Source organism: Hevea brasiliensis, unplaced genomic scaffold, assembly GCF_030052815.1.
Source record: "Hevea brasiliensis isolate MT/VB/25A 57/8 unplaced genomic scaffold, ASM3005281v1 Scaf60, whole genome shotgun sequence".
NCBI lineage: Eukaryota > Viridiplantae > Streptophyta > Magnoliopsida > Malpighiales > Euphorbiaceae > Hevea > Hevea brasiliensis.
The window spans coordinates 189,358-198,662 of NW_026615140.1; the positions used below are offsets into that span (position 1 = coordinate 189,358).

General features: G+C 34.5%; 1 non-coding gene across 1 annotated transcript; it reads left to right on the top strand.

Annotated features, from left to right (window-relative positions):
• Positions 1–546: 546 nt before the first annotated feature.
• Positions 547–653, top strand: LOC131177585 (small nucleolar RNA R71). The gene has a single exon (XR_009146994.1). It is a non-coding gene; the product is annotated as a small nucleolar RNA R71 (small nucleolar RNA).
• Positions 654–9,305: the final 8,652 nt, after the last annotated feature.

Here is a 9,305-nt window from a genome sequence, read left to right on the forward strand (position 1 = left end):
AGTGACATACCTTAATTTTAGGGAGGTAGAGGTGGTTGATTCACTTGTGGTTTCTGCTGCTGGTATCGGTTTTGTATTGGTTGATTCCCATAACTCAAATTGGGATGATCTCGCCATCCTAGATTATAAGTATTAGAAAAGGGGTCATACTTGTGTTGTGGTTGTCCACAGTTTCCTACTGCATTAGCATGTTGCATTGATTCATCCTCTTATAATGTAGGACATATGTCAGTAGCATGACCTGAACCTAAAAAAATCCCACATACCTTAACAGTTTGCATGTTCCCTACTGTCAATTGCCTCACCAAAAAAGTTAAATCAGAAATCTATTTCTCAAGGTTAAATGTACTTACCTCATTAACCTTATTAGGTGTGTGATCCATTCTCATTCCAAACTGCTGAAAGTTTGCTGCTATGTTAGCAATCAACCTCTTTGCCTCTTCTGGTGTCTTGTCAACCAAAGCTCCTCCACTAGCAGCATCTCTCATACTTCGGTCCATTGGTAGAAGTCCCTCATAAAAATACTTAATCAAAAGTTGCTCACTTATTTGATGATGGGGACAACTTGTACACAGCTTCTTAAATCGCTCCCAATACTCATACAAACTCTCTCCATTGTACTGCCGGATGCCATAAATTTCTTTTCTTATGTTGGCAGCACAGGAAGCAGGAAAATACTTCTCCAAAAATATCTGCTTCATTTCATTCTTTGAGTTGACAGTTCCAGAGGGAAGGTAATACAACCAATCCTTAGCTGTGCCTTCCAGTGAGAAAGGGAAAGCTCGAAGCTTAATCTGGTCCTCTAAAACTCTTTGAGGTTTCATGCTAGAACACACAACATGAAATTCCTTTAAATGCTTATGTGGATCCTCACCTGAAAGACCATGAAACTTAGGCAACAAATGGATTAGTCTAGACTTTAACTCAAAAGCAACATTTAAAGTAGGGAATTGAATACACACAGGCTGTTGGTTTAGATCAGGAGTAGCCAACTCATAGACCATGGTTAACACCTAGCATAGCATGCCATGGCCACCCAATTAGTAATAAGGTTTACCGTAAATGAACCTATAATCATATGTTACCATGCACTAGAATCTCTCTGTTACAAAATCCTAACTCAAGCTGAAGTCATGGTTTATGTCAAACTCCATTTGCTACGAATATTATGTACTCTTTTAATTCCAGTTCTTGATTAAAAAGATTTTCTCATCAGAAACTCTTTTCTGAATAAATCTATCTGTCCTGGCCAGGAACTTGAAACATCAAGAACAATTAAATGAACATAGGATTTTATCTCTATTTACTTAGAGGAACAGATTCCATCTTGATCAACACCTACCTCCATATATAACTAGTAGGAGCCAACAGATGCCCATATACCCATACACAAGACAAGTATGAAAGCGATCAAACTCAAACTACCTATATACAAGATAATTGTGCTATCTCAAGTCTAAAGATTATATGCACTAATATGATTTATGACAAAACATTGACAAGAGTAAACTCCATGTGCTTGTCATAAGTGTCACTGGTTCGGCCTACTTATCATTTATAAGTGCCTATCATGTTTGTTATATGGCATGAGACTCACCATTCCATCTTATTTATATCTCATATAAATAACTTGGGAACAAACATGAATACAATCTTTCTGGATAATTCATGTCCTTATTATGAAGTATCCTCGATTGTGAACCTAATTATGATACTGTATAGAAATATTGTCACTCATATTCTTAAAAACTTAATAATAATATTTCTAACAAAATATCAATGGACCTTTTCTATTACACATAAATATATTATGTAAACGGAAAAGTGGAAATGCCTTTATTAATAATAATATGTACAAGATACATACTAAATGATATGCTCTAGGGCATACTACTAATAATCTCCCACTAGCACTAGAGCCATTCATTACAACATCTTAGACCTATCTTCTCAAGATGTCAGTCTAACAGAGTCTGTGACATAGGCTTAGTGAATGGATCACCGGATTTTCCGATGCTATTTTCTGCATGGCTACATCGCCTCGCCCAACTATTTCTCCGATAATGTGGTAGCGCCTTTCTATGTGTTTGGATTTTGGGTGAGACCTTAGTTCCTTAGCTCAGATGATCGCTCCATTGTTGCCACAAAGGTAGTGGAACTACGGACTCAATGGAAGGAACTCTCAGTAAGTTCTCATCATGAACTTCTTTATCCAAACAACTTCCTTTGCAGATCTCGATGCAACAATATACTCGACCTCGTAGTGGAATCTGCAATGCGTGCTCGCTTGGAACTCTTCCAACCGATCGCACCTCCATTACAAATGAACACATATCCAGAGGTAGACTTTCTATCATCGATATCTGATTGGAAATCAGAATCAGTATAACCATCCAATTGCAAGTCTCCACCTCCATAAATCAAGAATAAATCCTTATTTATTCTCAAGTACTTAAGGATATTCTTGATGACTATCCGGTGTTCCAAACTGGATTGGATTGATACCGCTAGTCAAACTAACAGCATATGCGATATCCGGCCTAGTACACAACATTGCATACATTAAACTTCTAATAGCTGAAGCATATGGAATCCTGGCCATCTTATCTCTTTCTTCAGGTGTCTTTAGAGACATCTCTTTAGAAAGATGGATACCATGTCTCACTAGTAACAATCGTCTCTTGGAATCAAGCATGTTAAACCTCTTTAACACCTTTTCCAAGTATAGACTTTGGGATAAACCAATTATTCTTTTCGCTCTATCTCTATAGATACGAATCCCAAGAATATAGGTTGCCTCCCCTAAGTCTTTCATGGAGAATGTATTTGACAACCATACCTTTAGAGTCATCAACATACCTGTGTCATTACCCATCAACAGTATGTCATCCACATATAAGACAAGGAAAGTGATAGCACTGTCACTAACCTTCTTATATACACATGACTCATCCTCATTTTTGATAAAACCAAAGGATTTAATGGTCTCATCAAAACGGATGTTCCAACTCCTCGAAGCTTGTTTCAACCCATAAATGGATCGCTTTAGCTTGCATACCTTGGAACCATCTTGGGATTCTAATCCCCTAGGTTGTTCCATGAAAATGTTTTCTTCAATGTATCCATTGAGAAAAGCTGTTTTGACATCCATCTGCCAAATCTCATAATCATAGTATGCAACTATTTCTAATTAAATCCTAATTGATTTAAGCATGGCAACAGGCGAGAAAGTCTCCTCATAGCCGATTCCTTGCCTTTGGCGAAACCCTTTCGCTACTAGCCTTGCCTTATAGGTCTCTACCTTTCCATCAGAACCAATTTTCTTCTTGAAAACCCATTTGTTCCCTATAGGTATAATACCTTCAGGTGGGTCAACAAGATCCCAAACTTGATTCTTATACATGGAATCAATCTCGGATTTCATAGCATCAATCCATTTTGAAGAGTCTATATCTGATATAGCTTCTTCATAGGTAAGTGGATCATCTCCATGATCTACTTCTTCATGTGTAGACAACTCTTGTTCTTCTTCATGAAGAAAACCATATCTCACTGGTGGGTGAGATACCCTGGTAGTTCTACGAGGAACAAATTGTAGATGTTTCATCAACGGGTATTGGTTGACTAGATGGATCTATATCCATCCGATGCTGGTTGGTCAGAATTCTCCAATTCTAACTCTATTTGCCTTCCTTTGCCTCCTTCTTGAACAAACTGTTGTTCAAGAAATGTGGCATCTCTACTTATCAAAACCTTTTGTGAAGTAGGCAAATAAAATAATATCCAAAACTATCTTTTGGATATCCAACAAATCGACGTTTTCTGATCTGGTCTCCAATTTATCAGTGTTCAACTTTTTGATATAAGCTGGACAACCCCAAATCTTAACATGCTTAAGACTTGGTTTTCTTCCATGCCATATCTCATAAGGTGTGGAAGAAACTGATTTTGATGGAATCCTATTTAGAATATACAAAGCTGATTCTAATGCAAATCCCTAAAAGAAGATTGGCATATCAGTATAGCTCATCATACTACGTACCATATCCAATAAGATACGATTTCTCCTTTCAGATACACCATTCAATTGTGGCGTTCCTGGAGAAGTCAGCTGAGAAACAATGCCATGCTCTCTAAAGTATTCATCAAATTCAATACTCAAATATTCACCTCCACGATCTGATCGAAGAGCTCTAATACTCTTTCCTGTTTGATTTTCTACTTCAGATTTAAATTCTTTGAACTTTTCAAAAGATTCATGTTTGTATTTCATCAAATACAAATACCCTAACCTTGATTTATCATCAGTAAAGGTAATAAAATAATGAAAAACCCCTCTAGCCATTTCTTTAAATGGACCACATACATCACTATGTATTAGCTCCAAAATATTTTCAGCTCTTAGCCCTTGTCCAACAAAGGGCGATCTAGTCATTTTGCCCTGAAGGCAGGATTCACAAGTTGGAGTAGGCTCAGAGCCCAATGAGGATAGAATCCCCATTTTCTCCAATTTTGCAATCCTATCTTCTGCAACATGACATAACCTTAAGTGCCAAATATATTTTGAACTTGAGTTGGTTTTCACCATGGCATTGCATTCATTTAGATTGCTATACTGCCGTTGGAAACACTTTCTTACTGGCAATGGAAACACTTTCCTATTGGCAGTGGAAACACTTTCCTTTGCCTTTGTCAGCTTTGGTCTTCCCTTTCTGTTTAGCTATTTTCTTGGAAGGACCAGGAATCTGAGGTTTCTATTTCTTATTGCCCTTCTTCTTGTTGGACTTTCCAGTAGAAGAAGATGCAACCAAAGCTACCTCTTTTCCTTTATTGCCTGGCATATTCTTTTGGGCAATAACCAGCATGTTGAGTAAACCAGCTAAGGTGCATTCCTGTTTAGTCATATGGAAATTTGTCACAAAATTCCCAAAAGACTCAGGAAGGGACTGAAGGATCAAATCCGTCTGTAGTTGGAAATCCATGTTGAAGTCAAGATGTTCCAACTGCTCAATCAGCCGAATCATCTTGTGGACATGATCCCCAACATTACATCCCTCGGACATCCTCACACGGAATAGCTGCTAGATATCTCATACCTAGCATTCCCTGCTGTGCTCACCATACAACTCTTGTAGGTGAAGGAGGATCTCACTGCACTCTGCATGTTCTCATGTTGCTTCAGAACTCATAACTCATGGAAGCAAGCATGTAACACTTAGCTCTCATATCATGCTCCTTCCACTTGTCCAAAGTTTCATGTTCCTCTTGTGTGGCCTCTGGAGGTAAGGGACCATGAACATTTGAATCTAGAACATATCCTATATGTTCAAGGTTCAGGACAAGTTTCAAATTTCTTAGCCAATCGCATGATTAGGCCCGTCAACCTATTGTGATCAAGTATGCTAGCAAGGATATTGGATGGTGGTGGTTGTTCTGTGCTCATTATTATCATAAAATTAATTGCAGAAATAACCAGATTAATTAGTAAATGTATCATGTAATTAACCAAATATGATTATGGTCTTTTAATCAAATTGGTCCTCCCACTAACTTAGCGAATCCTACACTTCCAAAGTAGAAAACGGAAATCCTAGTTGGATGGATTTCTAGTGGGTGATTGAATTCTTATAATTCTATTGATCATCCTCAGGTACATCCAATATTGGAATTACAATAAACTATAAGTGAGCAACTCTTTGCCCATCACATCTCATGTGAGGTTCAATCCTTTAACTATCCCCTAATGCTATAAATCTCATGTTCATCCATTATTTAATTATCTTGCATTATTTAAGTTGATCCCATTGAGCCAGTAATTATGCAAATATTTTTAATGTCCTCAGGTACATCCAATATTGGCCACTAAACCATTTACATATTTACAACATCTCATGCTTAACAATTATTCTTAAGAAAATCTCTTAAATAAATTGCATCTTATGCAACTATTTAAAATTTCTTAAAATAATTGCCCCAATGGAGGGCCTATGTTATAATTACTTTAATTATAGCATTTCCAACTTAATCATTTGTTTGGAAGATTTTATGGTCATTCTATTTACTATTAAGGTCTTACTTTGCACATTATCCATTTAGCATGCATATAACATATAATTGCATACATTCCCATACATCTCATGCATTCATGGATAAGCGAGAAATATGGTATGATCATGGACTTTCTAAGGATTCAATTGAGCCACCAAGAATTGAATCAGGGCATTCCTAGGTGCATTTCATTCATTCATTTTACAAGAGTTGCTGAAGGAGTACATAATCAACACTTGATCTTGAATTCCTCCCACTGGTCCCACCAATGCTCTTGACCTCCTTGAACTTCTTGCAATCCAATATTACATAGTAATCCTTGGCATACCAAGGCGAATTTACAAGAACTTAAATAAATGAAATTACAACCCAAAAATTATTACAAACTTAATAATACATGCCCAAAATAAATTAAAATAAATTAATTAATTTACAATCCTAAAGAAACATAAAAGAAATAAATCCAATCACATTGGTCTTTTATAGTCCATGATCATCCATCATGCATATCACTATTTAACAATTAAATAAAACATACATACTTAAATTAAATTGAATATCTCATATTCAACTTAAAAATCCAGATTTGAATATGATTCAAATAAATTTAAAAATTCAGATTTGAATCTCATTCAAACAAATTTAAAAATTCAGATTTGAATCACATTCAAACAACTTCAAAAATTCAGATTTGAATCACATTCAAACATTTTTTAAAAAATCAGATTTGAATCACATTCAAACATTTTTTAAAAAATCAGATCTAAATTTTATTCAATCAATTTTAAAAAATCAGATTTAAATATGATTCAAACAACTTTAAAAATTCAGATTTGAATCACATTCAAACAACTTTTAAAATTCAGATTTGAATCACATTCAAACAATTTTTAAAATTTTGATTTGAATCATAATTTAATTGTGTGATAAAAACTACTAATTAAACACTTTAATTAGTCAAAGAATAGGCCTTAGATCATACAACAATTGCAGAATTAAAAGCCAAACCTTAAACAACCAATGGAAGCCAAACCATGTTCTCCATTGATGGTATTTTTTCATGTATTCCGCCAACTTGCTTTGCATCCAGCTATGAACTTTTGATATCATGATCAAACTCACAATTAAATCATATAATCAACAATATAAATGTAAAATATAGTGGCTCTGATACAAATTGAAGGAACGAAAGTGTGAAAAACACAAGTTTATGCCATTGAATTCAAAAATTTTCACCTAGGGTCACATGCATCATGCAAGATTTATTTTTATCTATTTGATTTCAATGATAAACAACATATTAAAACTCTTTTAATATGTTTTTGGATCTGTATTTGCTATTTAAGATTTTAAAATTAATCAGATTAATTTTAGAACCCTATATTAAATCAATAACGATTACACTAACCTCTTGATGCACCGCAATGTCTGCGCTTTGAGATTCGCCTTCGTGACACCAGATGTTGTCCCTCTAGCTTGTCCATACCAAGAACACCTATGGAAGCCCTTGAATAGCTTCTAAAGCTTTTTCTATTAATTAGAAAATCAAGTTCTGCCTTTTAAGAGATTAAAGATGTAAACAGGACACTAGAAACAATTTCTAGTGTTCTTAATTCAAGAGATTGATGGCTAATCTCTTTGAATTGATAAGAGATGAAGAAGAAGAGATGAAAACCTTCAAAGTGGCGTGACAAAGGAGTGTGGCTGCTGGTTGTGTTTTATTTTCTCATAACAACACTTAAATAGCTAGGTTAACACATTAAACCCTTGCCACATGTCACCCTTTAATTAGCTCTAGGTTTAAGTGACCCAATCACATTGTGCCAAGTGTCAAACCTATATGTAATCTTGATTTTAATCATCTTACATGATTAAAAAACATTTGGCAAGCTTATGTGATATGCCATGTGTCACCATCTCATGGTGCCACGTGTCACACTGCAAAATGACCAAAATGCCCCTGTGTCTTAATTTTGAGTTCTCAATCCAAAATAATTATTTTTCTTCTTCTAATTAATTTATATCAAATATAAATTAATTAATTAATCTCTATTAATTAATTTCTCATTAATTAAATTCATATTTAAACACTTTAAATATAAATTTAACTTATATTATACATCCAATAATCTAGATTTGGTTTCAAGTCATGCTAGGGACTTTGCAAACTAATTGCAAACCAAACCTATTTAATTAATCAATTAAACTCTTTAATTAATTAATTAAATCATATTTAATTAGGTGATAACTTGTGTATGTGTGTGACTTACTAGGCTCATCACTAATTGGCAATGAGACATGATATCAACTCTTAATATCATCAGAACTCTTTCTTACCATAAATGATTTCTCTAAATCATTTTATGAACCTCATAGACCATGGTTAACACCTAGCATAGCATGCCATGGCCACCCAATTAGTAATAAGGTTTATCTCATGAGACTCACCATTCCATCTTATTTGTATGAGACTCACCATTCCATCTTATCATGTTTGTTATATGGCATGAGACTCACCATTCCATCTTATTTATATCTCATATAAATAACTTGGGAACAAACATGAATACAATCTTTCTGGATAAGTCATGTCCTTATTATGAAGTATCCTCGATTGTGAACCTATTTATGATACTTCGTGCTAGAAATATTGTCACTCATATTCTTAACAACTTAAGAATAATATTTCTAACAAAATATCAATGGACCTTTTCTATTACACATAAATATATTATGTAAACGGAAAAGTGGAAATGCCTTTTATTAATAAAAATATGTACAAGATACATACTAAATGATATGCTCTAGGGCATACTACTAATACATATACCCATACACAGTACAAGTATAGAAGCAGTATCAAACTCAAACCACCTATATACAAGATAACTGTGCTATCTCAGGTCTAAAGATTATATGCACTGATATGATTTATGACAATACATTGACAAGTCTAAACTCCATGTTCTTTTCATAAATATCACTGGTTCGGCCTACTTACCATGTATAAGTGCCTATCGTATTTGTTATATGGCATGAGACTCACCATTCCATCTTATTTACATCTCAGATAAATATCTTAGGAACAAACATAATTACAATTTTTCTGGATAAGTCATGTCCTTATTGTGAAGTATCCTCGATTGTGAACCAATTTATGATACCTTGGGCTAGAAATACTGTCACTCATATTCTTAGCAACTTAAGAATAATATTTCTAACAAAATATCAATGGACCTTTTCTATTACACATAAAT